This window comes from Balearica regulorum, chromosome 3 (assembly GCF_011004875.1).
Source record: "Balearica regulorum gibbericeps isolate bBalReg1 chromosome 3, bBalReg1.pri, whole genome shotgun sequence".
NCBI lineage: Eukaryota > Metazoa > Chordata > Aves > Gruiformes > Gruidae > Balearica > Balearica regulorum.
Window position 1 is genome coordinate 90,558,616 of NC_046186.1, and position 21,613 is coordinate 90,580,228.

The 21,613-nt window shown below is 41.6% G+C and overlaps 1 protein-coding gene and 1 long non-coding RNA gene across 6 annotated transcripts in view; one reads left to right on the forward strand and one right to left on the reverse strand.

Annotated features, from left to right (window-relative positions):
• Positions 1-13,633, reverse strand: part of LOC142601062 (uncharacterized) — a 29,644-nt gene extending 16,011 nt beyond the window's left edge. For all 3 annotated transcript variants that reach the window (XR_012834633.1, XR_012834632.1, XR_012834634.1), the window contains exon 1: positions 13,497-13,633. This is a non-coding gene — a long non-coding RNA (uncharacterized LOC142601062). The remainder of the gene's footprint in view (positions 1-13,496) is intronic.
• Positions 13,527-21,613, forward strand: part of CDC42EP3 (CDC42 effector protein 3) — a 28,189-nt gene continuing 20,102 nt past the window's right edge. Inside the window, exon 1 of one of the 3 annotated variants that reach the window (XM_075748901.1) lies at positions 13,527-13,648. The gene's annotated coding sequence lies outside the window, so the exon portion shown is untranslated. Of the gene's footprint in view, positions 13,649-13,850; positions 14,152-21,613 lie in introns of those variants that run through there. The other 2 variants (XM_075748898.1, XM_075748899.1) reach the window with 2 other exon arrangements.

Sequence of the window (21,613 nt, forward strand, 5' to 3'; positions counted from 1 at the left end):
AAATGTGCACCTGCGGATCCCGATACGCAGCTGGAGCAACATTCCAGCAGGCTCCTGCAATGACTCATCAGCTCTGATCGAGTTCATCCCTTCAATTAATGAAAACAATAATACCTTCAAAGTCCAGTTTTAAGCCTTTTATCTAGAACCACTTGGCCATTGCTAAAAAAAATTAATTACTTCCTCTGATACACATGGAGATTCAGGACGCTTTACAGAGAACGCTATAAAAATACATTCATCCTCACTTAAAAGTTAGTTTTCATGTCGGCGCCTTAGCTTAGTCTGCTATATTAAGGACTTGCTTTTAAACAAAAAGTACACTGTTATCTACTTAGTGCAAACTCTTTTATTTCCTCTTTTATTCAAGAATTTATGAAATTATCCAAATATAAGGTAGAAGAAAATCTAGACATATATGTTTTGGAAAAGAAGATAGGAATTAAGCAATCACTGTCAGGCTAAGCTTTTGGTTTGCACGTTCTTCAAACTAAACTATCAACAAACATAGGACAGACATGAACACTACATCTTTTATTATAAATATCTCAGATTCAGATATTACCACTGATGATTTTGTACTACAGCTTCCCTGATATCTGTGGGGTGTTCTTCTGATTTGCACTACACTTAATGAAAGCAGAATCAGCCTCTTAAAAGATCATAATTTTATCAGAAGTTGGCCTGTAGCATACCCCTTTTTTTCTTACCCTAATAGTAACAAATAGGAGCTCTGGGTAGAGGCCTCAAGCACCAGACTTTTAATTTGGAGGATGATGAAGTGGTAAATTATCTCAGCCTTTCCCTTGCATTAATTAAGCAATACAAAATGCTGTGTTATTTGATTATGCCATTTTCTTTATAAGACCTATGTTATGGAAATGAATACTAATAGTCACCATTTAGTTGCTGGCAAAAAATCATGTTAGTGAAAAATACAGTTACTATCGGAGTCTCTTGTCCCACAAAATCATGTGAAATTCTCTATTCCCTCTTTGCAACCTGGAAAAACAAACACAATGAAAGCATAGGACATGGATGAACTGTGAGGAAGAGCAGCCCTGATAAAAGTTACCCAATAACTGTGTAGCTGCAGAGACAGTTAATAGAAAGCACATAAATCCATGCAATCAGCCACAGATTTAATCCAGCCCCTGCTTTCCCTTCAAGGTGCCCACAGCAGAGCCTCACAGGGGCCGATGGGACTGCGGGTTTCTGCCAAGCCCACCCTCCATCTCAGCAGCAAATCCCTCACTTTGCTCCTGGCAGATGGACCCCATGGCCAGAAGGACCCCAGCACCTGAAAGGGAATACTGTCCTGCTGGAAGCACCCCAGGGCTGCACACCATCAGTGCAAGGAGTCCTCCATCAGCAATCAGGCAATGCCCCATCCTGCCTTCCCACCATCCCCCACTCACCAATCTACCCCTAATTACAGGTAACGACTGTGGAGGGAGATAAGGGTCATTAGTGCTGGAAGGTCAAGAAGCCCCATAATGGATGCTGTAAAGGAGCTTGGATGTGAGATGCAAACAAGGGTGAGGTGTGTCTCGGGTGTTTTGAACCTAGAGAGGGGTGACTCTCACCGTCAAACCAAACTGTGGCTGTAGAACCAGCCTGAGGCCTGTCTAAACTGGTGGATCCAGAAGCACTTCCGATCCCCTGGGTGAGGGCAGCCCAGCTTCTTCCCAGCTATATACTGGAGAGAATGTCAGACACACGCTATCCCCTCCCTGCCCGGGTTTCTGCAGGAAGCAACACAGAGCAGAGAGGTGCCATGAGCTCAGAGCCAGACCCTGACGGCGCTCTGAGGAGGCCAGGATCCTCACTGGATACCAAAGCAGGCAGCTGCCCTCAGCCTAGACACTGCCTGGATGTGCCAGCTGCATCTACCAGGGACACCTGTGTTCCACGGGGAATGGGAAAGATCCTGGAAAAACAACGGGGCAAGGTTCGTTTGTAGCAGCTATGAGCCCAGGGTGATCTAATGGTGCTGCAATTTCACGTACTCGCATTCCTCGATTCAAACCTACCATGAGTTAATCGATGATCCATTTGTCTCCCCATTGGATAGCAAATAATAGGGGTTTAGATGCCAAATAGGAATGTGACACAACAGGGGAAGTTTAAAGCTCCTATTTATTTGGGACTTCCCCATATTGAGATCAGCAGTGATAGGAGGGCCAACTGAGCAGGAAGGATATTATGGGCTATTGCTTGTTCTTTGCAATCAATTCCTTTCAAATCTGTGCAGGATATAGCCTTGTCATCCTGTTTGAAAACATTCTTCACATGTTGGAGTTTTCAATGCTAAGAGAAAAGGTGGTTAAAGGGTTTCTTATGGCCACGGGGATCAAGAGACACATATATTTGTGAGGATGAGCGTCACAGAATAACTCTTTATATCATCCTGCTGGCTCACTGCACCTGTGCGGGCATTGTGTTTTTTAGGAAGTGTTTCAGTTTACAATATCCTGCACTGCTCAACTGAAGCCACAGCTATTTACAACAAATGGCAATACTACTCCAAATGAAAAGTGCTGGAATGTGTAAGTTCACTGTTTCTTGATCCTTCTCCAGTGTCAACTGTCGGGTCCCCACTCACAGAAATGATTATTTAGCTGTAAGGTAATTCAGTTCAGATCAGTATTTATCTCCCCAGTCAATATTTTCCTTTCAGGTAATTCCTGTTGAGGAGAGTAGAACTTTCTTACCTTGCAGAAAAGGAATCCCCCAAACCATAAGGCATGCATAATAATGCCATTGGCACTATGTTTTTATAAGTCAGTTTGATGTCCAGGCAGGACTTTCTGTTCAGGGCACATTTTGCCAAATCTCAGCAGCAAAGTACGAGCAAGTTCCACGGGAGCTAATAATGAACTACAAAGGCCACCTGTTTGCATGCTGCATCATTATGGTAGCTTGCTTTTAATGGCTCTTTCCTTCCTACCTTTTTATTTCCATTTCACTTTTAAGAGACTGCATATTTCAAAATTAATTTCCCTAGGTGTTAATAATGTTAACTTGTTAATATTGTGGGGTTTTATTTATTCTAAATAACGGTGTGATTTAAAATTAGATACAAATAACTTGCTAGTCAACATGCTCCAAACTCGTAAATCTTATTAGGCGTATTGCCAGGCAAAGGGCTACCTGAAGTCAACAAACTTTCCTTTGAACTCAAGTGAGCCGTAAGATAACCTCTGCCAGGCAAAATCCCTGAGACTGCTCCACAGCAGGGAGTGCTGGGCATGATTATTGGCTTTACAGACTAAACCTTTGATTTGGAAGTTTGTATTTTAAAAATCCAACAGTTGTTGGGTTTGGGGTTTTTTTTGAGAATGTAGCATTGATGTGAGTAAGCTCTTTAAAGACCCCCCCCTTATTTCTTGCTGGTCAGTGTGTTGAGGGATGGGCTCTGTGGGGCCTGTGAGCTGCTACCAAACACTCTAGAAGCTTTTTAGGGGGGTAGACGTATACTTTGAAAGGCTCTACATCACAAAATAGTTTTTTGACAGAATTAAGTGAGAAGGGTTTGTCAGCACTTGTGAAGTTTCACAGCTCAGAAATGCAGTTCTACACAGAGAGGGTATTGTTAACCAGCATGCAATTTCTGCAGGATGTCATGAATCACAGGTTGCGGGACATCCTCCTGAAAGGCTCCATAAATTCTGAGTCACTTTTAAAACAAATACTACACAATGGCAAGCAAGGCTAAACCAGGTTAAATATGAAAACACTGAGATGCAGATATAGGATCCTTTCCTCTGTCTTCTCCCAAACCACTGGAAATGCTGAGAGCTCTGGCATCCCTTCAGGAAGGATTGCCTCTGAATCTCCACATCTGCATCCTACCGAATCAGAGCCTGAGTAAAACTTTGTTCAGGACTTCAGGAACTGGTCGACTGTGAGTAAACGTTGAATAAGACAAGTTCCGTTCTTGAAGGAATCCACTAGGGAATTTATTGTAATCTGCTCTGGCATTTTTTTTCAGTGATGCATTTTTTTTAAATCAGTTTTTCAGAGTTGGACATGTCATGAGAGAGTTCATTACATGACATTTTTCCATGATGCCAAGGGTTTTTTTCCAAAAGATGTGTCTGTACTGCATAAAATATACAACTGAGATTTGCATGTCAGTTAGGAGTCCAGTCAAAAAAGGAATGGTTTGAGTAAAAGTTATCTCTTCAAGCTCAGAAATGGAAGATAGCTGCACATGACTGGAAATCCAAAGCTGAGCGCTAATAACCTAGGTTTAAGCTGATGTGGCTCCAGTATTAAACTGAAGTTTGATGAATCTACCTGAAATATTTGTAAGGAACACAAAGTTGATGGGAAAAAAAAGACACTCCCACTTCTTACAAAATGTTCAAAATGAGGAAAAATAGATATCTGAAAGCAATTTCACATTTTTCTATTTCTTTCAGGTTTACTTTTCAGAGCCTTGAGCAAACAACCAGAAGTGAACATAAAGAAGCATGCAATAGATTTTCTAAGTATTCAGACAGGCTAAATAGGCAAATAGATGGAAAATAGTGTTCTGCTCTCAGTGCTAGCTCAGATCCAGCAAGGTTTGTTAGATTCCGTATTGTCTGCACTTACAGGAGGGCATGTAACAAAATTTTTGGCTTTTTTTTTTTTTTTTTTAATTCCATTGTCAGATGATATCACTTCAGATGTATAATCTGGTTTGGGTTAACACATACCTCTGTGTAGCAACCTGAAAATCTAGACCAAATAGAAGGAGCTGTTCTTAGAGATTTCGGAGCACTGGCTGCTGATAGTAATGAAAATCTTGTAACAAAAATACTTTGTGTGTTTCCAGTAAACTGGTGGATGTTACTAACTGACTCTATTTGTTTCACTCCAGTAGTTTTTACAGACATAAGTGTAACACAACTACAGTAAACAACATTTTAAAAAAAAGCCAACATGCAAACATACCAGACCCCAAATAAAAACCTATAACTATTGTGGTTACTTAAGAAAAACAAATTATGTCATTCAGCAGAAACACAGTTGATTAAGGTTTGGTACACATCTTTCTTCTGTAAAATATATATTCCAGTCATACCAGTTTGCTGAAGAGGTTACTAAAAAAAGAATAATTTAGCTAAAACAGAATGGGATTTAAAATAATCGGTGAGTGTAAAAAATCCCCAAAACCATAAGCAACTGGTTCTGGACTAAGCTAGTGCAGGGTAAATTCCTACTGAATTAAGTGGGAGTTTTCTTATTCTAGGCTTTAATTACACTAGCAGGGCACTTTTTGCCTGTAGTTAATGGCCAGTTTGTAGGCTGTTACCACATTTAAAAAGATTAGTCCAGTTGCTTCTCAAATGATCTTCTAGGATGACAGCGTATTTATAAATGTGTGGGATGGCAAGGAAGGGAGAGAAGGAGTTAATGACAGTTATATTCTTCAGATGAAAGTATTTTTGTCTGGGGAAAAAACCCACCACTATTTATCACAAGCCAATGATTTTTTCCAGCACTGTCATATTATTATCCTATGCAATTTGATCAGTGTTTTAATCGCATACAGTATCTTGTTTGTTTAGCCAGATGTCAGGTCATCTAATTATATAACAGGAGCACTGGTAAAAACATTACCATAATTGATGTGAATATTGTGATAATTAAAACATACACAACCGTTATATTGTTATTAGGTTTTCAGACATTTTTCTGCAAATGCAGATCTTTCTTACAAAATGAAGGTATCTTTTAAAAATGCATCTCAGGCTTTATCATTGTAACCATTTTTAAGCTTTCCCTATATTTTCTTCCTGCTAATACTTTTCAGTCTAAAATAAATTGCTAAATCTTTACCATATGTAAGAAAAAGGTGTGAACCTCCATGTCCTGGATTAGCTACTTCCATCTTTCTCAAATTGCAGACTCCTAAATTTTTTCCTGCGCAGACACAAACCTACTGACAATAGCATGCTTTTCTTATTTGCCTTTCATAAGCCCCTCAGAAGTGGGCACCAGGGGCCCACAGACAAGAGGTTCAATACCAGTGCTTCAAAAGTAAGGCAGCAACTTGCTTCTCTTAACTGCTCTGGAGACACCGGGCAACAGGGCGGGAGTTGGTGGTTTCAAGTTTGGTTTGTGACTTGTGTAAGTTGTAAACTAGAGAATTTTTGTGGGAGTGCGGAATAGGTAATTTTATACATTTTGCATTTTAAATGCAGATTTAGTTGATATTGATGCAGAGGATAGACATGGCTAATCACATTTGTGAGAAGGGATAACTCTCCAGTGTTTATGGAGTCTATGGTAGAGGCAGACACCATCCCAATCTACAGCACACAGGATGGGGACTGCACAGCTGTGGTAACATCAGGAGATAGAGAAGTGCACACTGTAGTAAATACATGGTAAAGACATGTCTCTGTGAAGTGTATTTCTTTAAGTGACGCTTGCATGTGATTCCATACCAGCATCATGCCATGATCTTAATAGTTATTCTTGACTTACAGTAAAATCAGCTGAGAATCCATTTCATGGTACTTAATGTGCAAAGGCCAACACAAGAAAAGATGAATCATTCCTGTTTCCAGTGGGAATAGGGTCTCCAATATATATTCATGGCAAAGAAAACAGGTAATTGTTGATTTTTAGCTTATGTCTAAGTACATGAACAGCAGTGTATCTATTCTGGTACTGTATTCAGTTATGGGACATACTGTGATGTCTGAGGTTATATTTACTGGTTTTAACTGCATGCTCAATTCCACCATTCTGTGGTGTGCTGTGGGAAAAGTAGTCTGTCCTTTGTGAGTACCTGTACAGATGAGACTTTGTCACATAAACATAGTAAACTACATTCAGCTTGGCATGCTGAAGTTTTCCCTCTGCAACCTCTATTCCAATCAGTGGTAAGGCATGAATCCAGCTTGGAGCACTGATCTGTTCCAGCTGTTGGCATTAATGCAATTTTCATTTTGGAAGCAGGAGGTAAATGCAAGACATGAGACATGTTTGAAGGCATTTTGTCAGTGAGTTGTTGTTAGCCAGGCATGCTGCTGGCTAACAACAAAGTGCAGACACAGGGGCAGCTGATACAGATTTTTATAGCTGTGAAATCCCATAATGCTGATCAGTGATGCTGTGGTAAGGCTGCAAGCAGAGGGCAATGAAACAGCCCTGTTTTGCAGACCACATGGGATGTCAGAAGGACCAGACCTACAAGAAAAGGCAGGTCCCATGAAGCTGTTGGAAGAGCTTGCCCCTTCACTTGTCCAGTAAAGATGAGCCTAAGGAATCTGTAAAAAAAACAACCAACCAAAACCACACGAAGATCTTCCAATGCTCTAAATACATCCCATCCAAACCCAAAAATGAAGAAAAACTGAAGCTACATTACAGCTGGAATTGTCCCATCATCCAGGTAGGACACTGTGGTCTACAAGTATTTGCTGTCTTTTGCTGCTGTATTAATACCTAGCTGGGGGAGTGTGCAGGTACCCAAAGGAGAGCACTGGCTTGCTAAGCAATTTTCTTACATGAGCCAGCGGGGCTTGTGTGGTGGGGGGGAAGGGGCTCTGTGGTAGGAAATGATGAGGAAACACAACCTTTTGTGAGGGCACACAGAAGAACTGCTTCCTGGGAGAAATTCTGGCTGCCTCCCCCTGCAACCTCTTCCTTCCAGCACTAAAACCCAGAATAGAGCTCTAATTCTCATCTGTATCAAAAATAAGAATGTGACCAAATTTGGTTTGTCGTGCTGGATTCGCAAAGTGTTTACAAAAGCATTTCATGGAAGTGAAACTTGGGGAGCAGTTGTTTAACTTAGCGTTAAGGGTATGAGGAATGTGAGATGCGTATGTGATATCTGGATTCGGGACTGAAATCTACACTGTTACCTTTGCTTTACCCTCTGTGAACTCCCATTTTCAGTAAGTGAAGGTCACATAAAATGACTCTTTACCAGCCCACATCCACACCCAGCCAACTTCAGCATTTCCTAATTAGGTTATATTCAATCTTTATAATGTGCTTGTAATAGATGTGGTACTGTAGTGTAATCTCAACTGATATTATTCACTTCCCAGGAATGTACAGCTGAAGCTGCTCTGCAGGCTCTGACTGAAAACAATGGGTGTGCAGCTGACAAATAAAAGTAGCTATTTTACATGCCCTGGTCTATTTGGATGCCATTGTTTAAGCGATGTCTGCTGAACAGGTATTCACATTAGAAAAACAAGCACAATTACAATTTTCTGATGTGGCAGCTATTTTTGAAACTCATTAAAGCTTGCTAGTGCTTTTCCCATGCAATGAAAAACTGGAATTGCCTGTTGTAATATTGGCTGGCAGTTATGAATGGTTTCAGCTCACATTTTATAATGAAGAAATGAGCTCATGCTATATAATTGCGGGCTATCCCCAGGAATATTTTTATTCAGCGTTATTGTCAGACTAAATTAAAACCGCCAAAGAGCCTGATTCCTCAAGATGCCAGGTGCTCTCAACTCCCACAGTAGTTAATGGAAGGGAAGAGTACTCAGCAGTTTCAGAATTAGTCCCTAAACGCTGATAGTGATGCACAAATTTTCATATTAAGCAAGATGATATTTTGCAGAGCTTTCATTGTTCTTTCACTCTTTTTCTTCGTAAAGTGAGCAACTATTACTACAGTAATATTTATTCTATGCTGTATCCATTTATTATGTTTATATGAGCTACTGCAATATCCTTTCAAATGACTTTGTTTACTTTCCCCTTCTAAGTTTAAAACAGCCATTAACTTCCTTTTATTAAAAATTAACTAGTGATATATTTGAAGCCACTGCTGATCATAGACAGTGGCATTCATCTGGCACTAGAGACTTGTTTGCTTCCCCTCCTGCTAAACATTGTGGAATTTTTGTCCTCTTCTCCCTGGGGAGTTCTGCAGAGAAAAGTGCTCTGAGCTGAGGGGACCCAGAGAGAGCAGAAGACAAAAGAAAGGAAAAGCCCTTTGGGGCAGTATCTGAACTACCACCTCATTTCACCAGCTGAATCACCACTTCACCCCATGCAGTCCCTCAGGCAGTACCAGGCAGCCTGGGAAGACTGGGGGCTGGAGTGGGGGAGGTTGGTGCCTGCACGCACGTGTGCTTCACTTGGTGTTTCATAATGCAGTAGGAAAAGGCAAGACTAGGACAGTCAAATCTTGTGCAGTGTTTGAATACCAAAAAAAGCTGAAAGTCAAACATCTATCATTAATATGTACAAGGTCAGGCAAAAGCCTTGCTCAAACCATGGGTCAATTAGTCCTTCTTTTCTCCCCTGGGTCCAACGTGTTATCACCACAGAGGATAATGAGTTAAAGCCAAGTAAGGTCCTCTGGAGCTCAGAGGTCAAGGAATGAGAGTCAAAAAAATGGGTTCCAAATATTATAAGTCTTTCAACACTGTTTTCTAGGTATTCTGTTAAATATCCCACTGGGAGGCTTCTTTTCGTCAAACCTAACCACATTTCTTTGGACTTTCTTCTCTGAGTGATTTCAAATATATAAAGAATGTAGATGAAAAACAGATCTGTATTTTTTCATTGTTTAAAAAATGGTAGTAAATGCTCACTTTGCAGAAGAGTGATAGTGATTTTATTTATAGAAATTCCCAAAGTGACAGTTATAGAAATAATCTGTGGCAAACAAGTTGCAGAAGATTTTTCCCTCAGTCAGATCATGTTCTTTCTTTCCAATGCTGCATAATAATTTCCGTGAAAAGAAGCTGCATTATGTAGCCCTGATCATTGTTTCAACTTGGTAAGAGCAAACGGTGAGAAAAAACTATATGGTTGGGGAAAATAGCAGCCTCCAAATAGGACTGTTTTAAAGAAGATGGTCTCACTCTTCTCTGGGCTCGGTGAGAGAAGGAAGTGGGATAATTTGCAGCAAAGAGAGATGTAAGTTGTGCTATCTGTTCAGAAAATAAATAGAAAAAATACGGATAGTGAAGGGATAAGACTACAGAGCTACCTCTGGAGGTTGTGGAATTTCCATCAGTGGATGATTTTAGGAACAGAGGATAAGTGAACATGTGTAGGAATAGCCTAGGCATGTGGTTGCCCAACTTGCCCACAGTGCCACAGGGATTGGGGAGGAGCAGTGAAAGGTGACTGAGGAGATGAGTTGCATGTGCTATGTAGCAGCCTGTTTCAGGGAACTCTAAAGGGGCTGTGTCTCCCCTGGAAAAGAGCACGGTGAAGTCCAGAGGTTTTGGAAGATTTTAAAAGTTAAGTGCTTGATCCTGCATTGGGCACAATGTGGAGGAGATGACTCTGATGTCCCTTCTGACTCTACAGTTCTGTCACTCTGTAGAGTAACTTATCAGAAACATTGCATGTTTGGATATGTGTGCGTTGGTAATCCACAGGAATGATTAAAAAAGAGACAAATATTTAGACTATTCCTAGATAGTATTGCTAAACACTATTTAGCAATACCATTTCGGAATGCAGTATTCAGGAACACTGGGAAATAGTATTAGACAGTTTTCAAAAAAGGTTTTAGTAACATTTTCTTGTTTATGGTGGTAGCATGAAGAGTGTTTACATTAAATAGTTTAATTTCTTAGCTTCCAGAGCTTATGTTAATCATGTGGACTTTAAGGAGCATAAAACCTTTGTCAAAGTACAGCTTTTAAACAGACAGTTTCAAAGCATAACAGACTGCTGAACAATCCTCACTAAACTCATGATCTAGCTTCAGCTGAAAGAAATGCAAAAGCACTAAGGACTTCAGTTGGGCATATAAAAATAAAACCAATATTATGTCATCCTGATTCAGCAAAGCACTTAACCAGATATCACAGGGAAGTAAGTATTCAAGTATTCAAGCATACCTGCCATTTAGGAATCTTAAGACCATGCTTTAAACTCCAGTTTTAGTTCCTAATGAGAGAGATTTGAAATGACAGGAGAGACAGCATAAATCTGGTGGAAAGAGACCAAGCAGCGGAGGATGCTGTCACTCCTTCCTTGTGATCAATCCAAAATCTGCATGTTATTAATAATGCTGATACTTTAACTGCTAAGAAATTGAAAAAAATCAGAATTGAGGTTCTCCTAGGAACTTTGGTTCTGCCTCTGGCCCCTCCCTACACTTTGTCTTCCAAGGTTTCCCATAACATGCTAAGCTAGGGAAGGGATCGGCATTTTTTCTGCAGAGAAACCAAAACTTTTCTCTAAACCGTTACAGCCTCAAAACACTAACTGTGTTTATGTGTACACATAACACTTTCTTATTATGTACTTTGCTTCTTCATAGGAGAACCAGTATCATTATGGCCTATGACGGTACACTTGGGCACAGTGCAGGGTAAAGAACGTGCTCCTTGTACTGGGGAATGAGGCCTGCCTTTGGTAACCTTGGGGTGACTAACATGGGATTGAAAGAGGTAAGAGCAATGATACAAGAACAGCAGAAACAGCGTGGCTGTGGCTTCTGGCCGAAGAGGCTTTTAGGGCTAAAGAAAAGCAGGTCATCTCCTCACCAGAGTGAAAACAAGCATGAAACTCAGAAGGAATAAAGACAAAGGCAAACTGACGAGGAAAAGCTGGAGCAGGTGCCACAGGTCAGAGGCATAGGAGGTCACGATGTGAAAGAGCGAAACGAGTTAACAAACTGTGGCACAGTACAGTGGCACACAGAGGTTTGAAACCCAGCTCTGATAAAGAACAACCAAGGAAGTATTCAGAAGAGGCAGGGATGTGTGACACGACTGGGTCAAGCTTTCGAGTGTGCCGCTGTAAAATGTTGCCAGCCTGTTGTTATAGCAAATGAATCCATGTGTCTGTGTTTTGTCCTCAGAAACAATTGTATGGATTGTCTTCAGCTTCTACATGTGGAGCCACACACATGCGTGCTTACACACGTGTCCTTTCGGAACTAAAAAGTATGAGCAATGTCATCCCTGAAGTGTCTCTTTAAAAGAGTTTTAAACCACTTAAACTGGGTTTCTAAATGAGAAAGTAGTCTCAAGAGTAGAGTTGGTAGATTAAAGGTAGCATGGAGTGTATTCATGCAGGATAAATAATTGAATAATTGCAAAGTTGGAAATGTATCCAAAGAAGCTAGGATTTATTACAGAATTCTTTTTTCTTTTGCTTACACAAACTTTATAATAGCTGTTTTCTCTGACTGTCCTTTTGCGTAAACTGGGAGCAGCCTCTGGGCTGCTCTCAAATTTACTTTGGCTTCTGCAATAGCAATTAAGAATTACTGGAACTGTGCAGACTCTAGCCATGCCTTCAGTACCGTCGGAGGCCACGGCACAGAGCCATCCTGCTCCCTCGGGCAGCAGCGGGGCTGTTCCTCCAACCACCTGCTCAGTCGGTGCCTGCTCCCAGCTGGGGGGCCGCACGCCAGGCAGGGGAAGGACTGTTTGCACAAAGCCCTTGCTGCAACAGAGCAAGCAACTTTACCCTCAGCTATTAAGCTAATGTATGGAGGGCTTGGTTTGTTTTTTTTTTTTTTTTAAAAATCATATTATGTAAATCAAATGGCTAAAAGGATCGTCATAGAATTGAACATACTTCAGTGATGAGAAATTTCTTGTGAAAGGGCGGTATTTTCTGTGTAAGTTTTATTTCAGATAGCAGGATGGGGGTAAAAACTGCTGTGTATGACCTGCTGTTTCCTGCCCAGAGACATCACCCCGTATGTGTAAGGGCACAGCAGTCTGTGGGCAAGCTGAATGTTACAGTCTCGACACCTTGAAATGAAAACGCTCTCTGAATTTGGGCACTGTACAGAAAAGAAAATACAATTGCCTTGTGGTAAAGTGCTTTAGCATTAAAGTGCTCCAATGCTAACAATGCAAAGAGAGCAAAGGGGAAAATTCTCTCACCCAGATGTGGGTATGTAAACATATTTTAAACCAAGTATACATTTATATACAATACATCCACTGTTTACACTTATTTTAAAATTCCATGCATAATGAAAATTATGCAAATATTTATAAAAATACCTTAGCCTGGGTAAGGTGTGTACCACACTTAATATTTCAATAAATGCACATGCAGTGCTTGTATGCCAGTGCCAAATGTAACATTTTGAAAAATGACCCTTCAGTAAAACTGTCAGACGCGGAGTGTTGCGTTCAGGTACCTGCCAACAGAAACTTCTGGGAGGATGTCACTGGGAGAAGTGAAACAATACCGGGGTCTCTATCTGGATTAACCAAGGAACTTGTAAAAAAATTAACATCAGCTCAGTATTTATGGGCTTTCTAGTCAGTAATCTGCTGGACTGCCAACAGCTATTTTGAGCCCTCTCACGTTCTGGGCAAGGCAGTTTCACTTGTATAAAACAGATGGGCAGGTGCCCTTAAATCTGTCATCATAAGGCTCTTGGCCCCAGCGGGTCCCACGGAGGCGATGCTGGATGCTCCGCGCCCCGCGTAGCACCTCCGCGCCGCTGCCCGGCTCCGGCCCCGCCGCTAGGCGGGAGGAGACGCCCCTGCGCCTCGCCAGCTCTCGCAGTGTTTGCCGTTTACCTGCAAATCGCAGACCGTGGAGTCATGAAAGCCTGAGCGCTCCTTAAAACCGCGTAAATAATGGAGGAAATGCAGAATGAATGAGTGCGGCGGGCGCTGCTGCGGAGAGCGGGCTGAAAGCCTCACCCTTGACGGATCGGGGCGTCGAGGAGGTGAAGGGGAAGAAGGTTTGGGGGGAAAGTCATCAGCTTGTAAGCACCTCTCCGAGCTGGCCCACCTCGGGGGAGGCTGCCCACGCGAGGGCTTCAGCGGGACACTGCAACGCCCCCACCCCCGCAATGAGCTCAAAAAGAAAAATGGGGGGGGGGGGAACGGGGACGGGACGGACTTCATTGTTATTGTGGTTGTTACTCGCCTCCCCTGCCCGCCTCGCAGGCGGCGCTCCGCGGTGCCAGGATTTCCCTGCAGCTCGCCCTCCCCGCCGCAGCCCCGCCGGCAGCGCCGCCTCCCCGCGGCTCCCGTTCGCCGCCCGCGGCCCAGCGCCGCGCCCCCGGGATACGGGGTGCCGCCGCCCGCGCACTGACAGGCGCTCACAGGTGCGGCGCTTGCCCCGAGTCGCGGACGGGCGACCCCGCTGCCCTCCCGGCTCCGCACCGGCGGGAGGGAGGTAGCGAGGGAGGGAGGGAGGAGCGGCGGGGGAGCAACCGGCCGCGCTGTAAGTCGGGGAGCGGGGGCGGCGTGTGCGTGGAGCGGGGTGCGGAGCCACCGCCGGGCTGCCCTGCCGGGGCCGGGGGGGGGGAGCGGCGAGGGTCCGGGCACGGCTCCTCTTCTCCTGCGGAGCGGTGGCGGAGCAGCACCGCGCCCGCTCGGGGGGCAGGGAGGGAGGCTGGGAGGGAGAGGAGGCGTTTCGGGGTGGCCAGGGAGAGTATCCATTAATTCTCGTGTTTGGCTGCCTGGGGGATTTGTGCCGGAGCAATCGCATTGCTAAGACCGTCTCGGGGTGTTTCTACATCACTGAAATTCCGAGCTGGAATTCGCCCCTATAATCGGTTTAAAATTTTCTTCCCAGCGTATTTTGACGTACCCGATTGTATACCCTTGTCTGGGAGGCCGAAGGCATACCTACATCGCCGCGGAACAGCGCGGGCATGGGGATTTTTTTGTGCGGGATGTCCCCTTTTGTTGCGCCTTTTGCTGCGTGGGTTTAAAAATAACCCTGCGCTTGAATGCGCCGCCGCTGGCTGCGCAGCTGGGGCTGCACCTAAGGCTGATACGGGGCTGGGAGAAAGGCAATGGTCCGCTGTGATGCTGCTTGTCGAACAAAGAGTTCAAGTCGGGAAGTCAAATAAGAATTTGTATTGGGTTGCTGATGAAGAAAGGCGGGTGGCAGATTAATAAGAGGGGCTTGATTTATTTTCAGTTGAAATTAAAAAGAAACCAAAATAGAGGAAGTAATTAATTTAGGACTTGCGTCACTGTAGATTATTGTTATGTTTTAAAAATGGGAAGAGGGCTTATTATGAAATGTTTAATGTAACAAATGTGATCCTGATCTCGTACTTTGAAAAATATCTCGGGGAGGGAGGCAAGGAGAGGTCCCAGGAGTGAAATTACTCGGAGATAGATGATTATTTTCAGTTACATATAGGTTATAAATATGTAACATTGTTCAGCAAAGTAAAGGGAGAAATCGGAGGCTTTGAGGTACGAAAATCTAAAGCTGAACAATTCTTAAGATGCACAGTACCAGAAATCTTATAATCCATGTGCTGTGGCTCAGATGCTTAGAGGAATGACAGAGATACCAAAAAAGGCATCATGATACTCTGTGCAATTCCAGGAGCAGAATTTTCTCCTTCCCTACAGAAAAGGAAAGCGCATTTGTGGAAGCAAAAAGTGACAGATGTGGCATCTCAGCAGCTGGCTAAACATAAAAGCATATATCAGCAGGTGATTACTGTCGCAAGGATTTATTTTTAAAGTGCCTTATACTGAAAGGGTCCAGCCTTTTTTAGTGTTAGCCTTAAGATTTACTTTAGCTCTATGACATGTTAAAAATAGTCTTTTAGCAGAAGCATTCAGAAACTCCTATGTTCAGGGCAGTCCTTGCTTTGAACATTTGTTTTTTATTACAGCATGCAGAGGAGAGGAACTGAGCAGGTTCTTGGGTTGGTAGGATAGTACTGAAGGGAGTGATTTTTCCTGGCCTCAGCATAAGACAACGGTATCTGGGAAGGAAACAATGGGGTCTATCTCCTCCTTGGATTAAAGATAATCAGTTACTGTTCTCTCAGAAGCATCTTGTGCATCCACAGAAGTGAAAATCAGGCTGCAGAAACTACCTCTGTGGTTCTGCCTCTCTTCTGTGATCAGTAAAGCTAGCCAGGATCACCAGGAGGTGGCCTGGGTGAATTTTGGAAAGGAAAGAGATGGGTATCACCAAAGAGGCAGCCCAGAGCAACTCTTTCCCTGAGGCAGCGTGGCTCTGCACTGTCCCTATTTGACTGCTGTGGTTAAATGTCACGTTGACTTCAAAGATGCGTCTAAAACTGTTCCAAACCACTTATATCAGCTTTACTGTAACCAAAGAAAGCCATAGTTCATGGCAAAACACGTTTTGCTCTCAGCTTTGCATAATTAGGTACGCTGCTTTAGTTTATAGTCTTCTAAGCTAGACGGTTCCTTATAGAAGAAATTCTGGTCCTCTGCCCAAGTCTTGAGAAATAATTTGGGGTAGGAGAGGGAGCTGGCATTCAGAAAGAAATTTCCCGCTGCCATGCAGAATTTGCCATCAAGTTCTCCTTTGCTTCTTGCCAGTGAGGCTGTGTCCCAGGGGCACAGTGATGCTTATTGACCAGTGCTTTCTCCCGTTCCTCACCTTTGTTGATAGAATTGCTGTGGATCAGGTCACCTGGTGCCCATTTTGGCATTTCATAATGATGTAAAACACCACAGGCTCCACCTGTAAATAATGATGGCCTTTCATAATGATGTAAAACACCACCCTCCTGCATGCAAATGTTACTTTTTGGGAAAAAAAAACAAACAACAAACCACCACCAAACCAAACAAAAAACCCAACCCAAATAGCAAATAAAAAGCATTGCTTCTTTATAGTTTTCCCCCTTACCATGATTAAGGCAAAATAAATACATTTTCTCAAGATTTGAACCATCTTGGAGAGAAATGGCTGCCTCTCCCTCCCTCAGTGATAAAGCTGAACTAATTGGGTGGTCTGTGCCTAATAGGCATAGCCCTGCTGCAGAGACATGGTATCCCCACAGGTACAGCACTTACAGGGTGGCAGTTGACTGAAGGGATACCCTGTGGTTGGTTTGGGGTTTTTGTGTGATAGTAAGGTGTATTTTCCAAATAAACTCAAGTCTGAACTTAAATGGGGATGTAGGGCAAATTGTATTCAATCCATGTTGGATGGAGGACTGTTTTTTAAACATTTTTTAAATGATTTCCTCTCACTGCAAAGCAGGCCAGTTACTAGTCAGTGAAAGCAGCTAGCTGGTGGATGTGGCTGGGTAGAGCAGTGAGAGCAGATTTGAAGCACCAACTCTGTAGGGGAGAACTTTGTGTGAAGTAGGGTGGCAGTATGAGGTGCAACTGGAGTACAAGCTCAGGTAAAGTTCATGTGGAAGAAAAGATCTATTTCTAGTGCTACAATAAATAGTAAAGATTTCTGGATGACATTCATGAAATTAAGCATTGCTTATGATGTTTTATGATGTTTTACGATGTTCTGTGTTTACATTCATAATGCTATTGATCCGGCATGGTGACTGCAGGGGAGATGAATGTAACAGGAGCAGCTGGAACTGGCTGACAAGACTAGCTTCCTCATAGTTTAAGAGTTAAATCAAGACACAGTAAAGCTTCAGGAAACACACTGCCAAGATAAAATGAGATGATTACAAATGGACAGAGTTGGCCAGGGTGACAAGATATACCTTTACTTGGGTTTCATTGATGCTTATGGAATAAATAGTCAGGTGTAGAAACAAATGTTTGTCTTAGGGTTGTGCCACTAGTTAATTCCACAAAGCACAATTAGTTAATTTTTGTAAGCAACTGTGACATTTTTCTTTTGAGAGGCTAGTGAACTGCTGAATGCGCTTTACTCCCTTTTGTTTGTGTTGTGTTTGTTGTTTTGTTTCGGTTTTTTTTTAGGAGGGAGATAAATGGTGTGCAAATGGTTTACAGGCTGAGCCTACACTCAGTAGCGCATTTTAATACTTAAAGTTCTGAAAATGTGAAAGCAATAGTTGAATACTGAAACTAAATCGTTATCTTCATGACTATAGTAGCTTTTTATGTGATATCATTTTACTGAAATCTATGTTTAGCAAAAGTAACTTGAAATACTGTTATACTTATCTTTGAAATTATGCAAGTTGCGCAATACTCTTAAAACTTAATGACTAGCATCTCATGAATGCCAGGGAGCCACATTAAGGGTTTCAACCCCCACTATGTGTGGAAAAACAACATGCAACTTAACTATGTAAATGTTGCATTGATGTTGTTTACTTGCACTGAATAATAGAAGAAAGCTCACCAAGTCTGATAGACTGCTTTGATTTCTATCATAAAGGTCAACAGGGAACAAGTCAGATAAGAAATTAAATGGACTGATATAATGAGTTATTGTGCTGGGGTTCATTCTGAATGAGCCAAGTGAACTTTTCTGTGGTTATGCATAAACAGCAGCTGACCTTCTGTAGAGATACAAGTGCTGATGGCAAGCTGTGGTCACTGAAACTACATATGACTTGCTTAGGTCTGCAAACTTGTGTAGATGCATTTAGATTGCAATTAATTTTTTTTTAAGTCATCTGTAGAGAACTTTCTAAAAATAAATACTTCCTCATGTCTTTGCTGGGAAGATCTAAAATGAAGGGCTTGGCGTATTTTTTTATTTTGTCCCTTTGAAATACCAGACGTTTCAAGTCCGGTTCTCACTGTTTTGCTATAGCAATTTTATGTGTATCTGAATATTTGTGTTGTGCCTTAAACAAAGGAAACAGGTGTTCAGTCTTCATTAATATTTTTTTTATTAGAATATTAGACACTATCATAAAAATAGTAAATAAAAGCAAACTGTTGGTCTGAATTTTTTTTTTAGTTAACTTTTTACAAAGTCTGTACAGTATAACAGTGAAGTCAAGCCCAAAAACCTAAAGCCTGTTATGCTGGCAAAAGCAAGTATCCATAAGTTTGAAAATGACTGTAGAAAATGGTGATACATATATGAAGTGCATTATGGTCACATTTCTCATAGCCTTCTTCCCTGAAACGGTACATATGGTGAATGAGGTGAGAAGTAACAAAAAAAGAAGATCTGTTTGAAATTCTGGGCTAAAGCTAAAGGTCTTGCTCTGTCATAGTCTTTTTCGATGGTGCTGGGCAACATCGTAATGCAGATGGTGAAGGAACCAAATAATGGTTGTGCAAGTAATATAATCTTAGGATTTCCTAACTTTGCGTTCTTTGACTTTGCAACCTTAGTGTTCCGCATATGATATTTCTAATTATGGGGTTTAAAAATCTCAGTGATACTCTACAAGGAAGATCAAAGGTGCTTTGCTGTCACCACAGTCAGCATCTATGAAGCATTTCTCCAAAGAGGTTGTGAAACTAGCTTTCTAGCCAGAAGAGCTCTCTGTCATGATCTTCACTAGGAGAAACCCTGATACCTGTACGAGTATGACTAATAGCGTTTCAAATCTTCAGCAGAAGAAGAAAGCAAAGCAGAGGCAGGAAAGAGATGGTAGACAAGACTTGAGTCTTAAGTCTTCAGTGAAGAAGAGGCTGATGGATCTTATTGCTTTGATAAACACTTTCTCTGTTTCTCCTATTCTAGTAAAGGTGCTTGTTGACTTTTAAGAAGGTGGCTTTCTCAAGGCGTACGACTGGGTCAGCTCCCCCGTAGCAGACAGTTTTTTGTGTGGTTGGTTTTTAGTGCTTGAGTGGTGTATTAGTTCCAGGTGATGTACAGGACTGTAATGCCAGTGTTGCTGGGGATTTTCTTCCCTACACTTACATTCTTGCCTTTTTGTTTATTTTCCCTCTTATTTCATTTATATCATCAAGAAGTGTATGATAACACTAATGGATTCTTCTCATCAAGAAAGCTTTTAAATTTTACAAAAATCAATACTTAAGTAATTTAGAACCTTAAAAAAATCTTGTGATACCAGAATAATTTTTGAATGTTCTTCTTCATTCTAATACTTATTAAAGCTAACCTTTTAAATTGTATTCATGAAGATATCGTGATCAGAAACAAGTTCCATTCTTTCTTCCTTCTATGTGTATCTCCAGTTCTAGTTAAGTAAAGGCTAAATCATGTGTGTTTACATATATCTTTTTCATGAAAGTCTAAGTATTTTCTAGAAACTTCTATTTTACCTTTTTGCCTCAGTTAATATGATTCAGTGTATACTTTGATTTAGTTTGACTTTAATTCTGTTTATTCATAAGATTGGGTAAATTAGATCTGAAACCCAGACAAAGATTAGTCCATGATGTGGTGAAGCTTATGGTGACTGTTTTGGATTGCTTTTTCTCTCCCTTTTTCTGTGCTTGAGATGCACACCATAAATATTATGTCTTAAATGTGATGGACAACCATTAAGGAACAGCATTTTGTTCAGGCACTCTTGCCGCTGCTTTTAATGATGAATTCTCTTGGGGAATGGTCATCGGTATTCCCTTTTGGTCTTTATTTTTTGATTATTTGATAAACTGCCTTTTGGGAACTAAAGCATAGTTTCAGATTGGCCTAACCATTCTCTGGAGATAAATTTTAACCAATCTTCTTAGTGTTCAGATTTCAAATGACAGCTTAATCAATTTTAATTTTACAAGCTCCCTGTCATTTGAAACATTAACATGACTCATTGGCTCTTTGAGAGCACGTGTTTCTGTAACCACAAAGAATAAAAAGAAAAGCATCTCTTGACACTAACAGCTGCATATGTCACAGTGAGGGTGAAGGAAAAAAAAATATAGGTTCTGCCTTTTGTAGTTTGATGTAAAGGCCAGCCATATGATTTCTCCCCAGCGCTGCGGTCCTTGCAAAGGCACTTTTCTTTAGCTTTTGCGTGACTTGTCTGTGTTCATTTGGAAGATGGTATGTGGCTGTGAAGTCTTTGGTGTCTCCCTTCTTTTAAGGATGCATGGCTCCTACAAATAATGTTAGGGGTTAGCCCAATTTAAGAAAGACTTGAACAGTAGGAGAGCTACAGAGGGACAAGGAAATAATAGCGCCATTGATTGTCCTGCATGTCAGATGCAGCTCACATGTTCCTGCTCCAGATACAAAAGATTACTGCTCTTCATCAAGTTTAAGCTGGTTCTTTGCTTGCTTGTGGCTCTCTAGCAGATGACCTTGGAAGAATAACCACAGTACATTGCATCTTACCCTCTTATGAATCTGGGCATCTTTTCTGCTTGGATGTTTAAAACCCAGATGGGAATATGGTGGTAAAGAATGGAACAGTGTGTCCATGCATAGGCTGTATATATGGCATACTGAATTGTATTTTACTTCAGTCCAAACGCTTGGAGGAGAAACATGAAATAGGAGGGAGATGATGCTTACAACAGTTAAAATTCTGTTGCAAAGCTAGCAGTATTCCATGCCCCCAAAGATGCAATAACTGAAGAACTGTCTTTTGTGGGATTTTGATGTTGTAATTTCTGCATAACTCTTAATATACTAGATACCTGGCTTGTGATTAGGGCTTCTGCTGCTATAATAATACAAAATATAGTAATATATTACTCAGATTATTCATCTTGCCTAGAAGTAGTAAATTGTAGAGTCTAGTCAGTTTGAAGGAGACCTTAAATGAAAAGGTTGGATTGCTAATGTTGTCATATCTGCTCTAACTTGTTTCTTACTAATGATATGCAAAGTAATTAGTGGTACAGAGAAGTCATACAGACTGAATTGAAAATCTACTGTTAGGAACAAGAAAGTGGACTGAGCAGACCAGTAATTTGTATGGCAGCTGTTCTGTTCCTGTATGTCCCTTTCCCGCTTGCACAGTATGATTTTAGTGGGGAGGGAGGCTATGTTTCTTCTGGTTTTGTCTATATGCACCCTCAGGCATGATGAATACCCATCTCAGTCTCCCGAGTCTTTTAGATAAGATCCACTA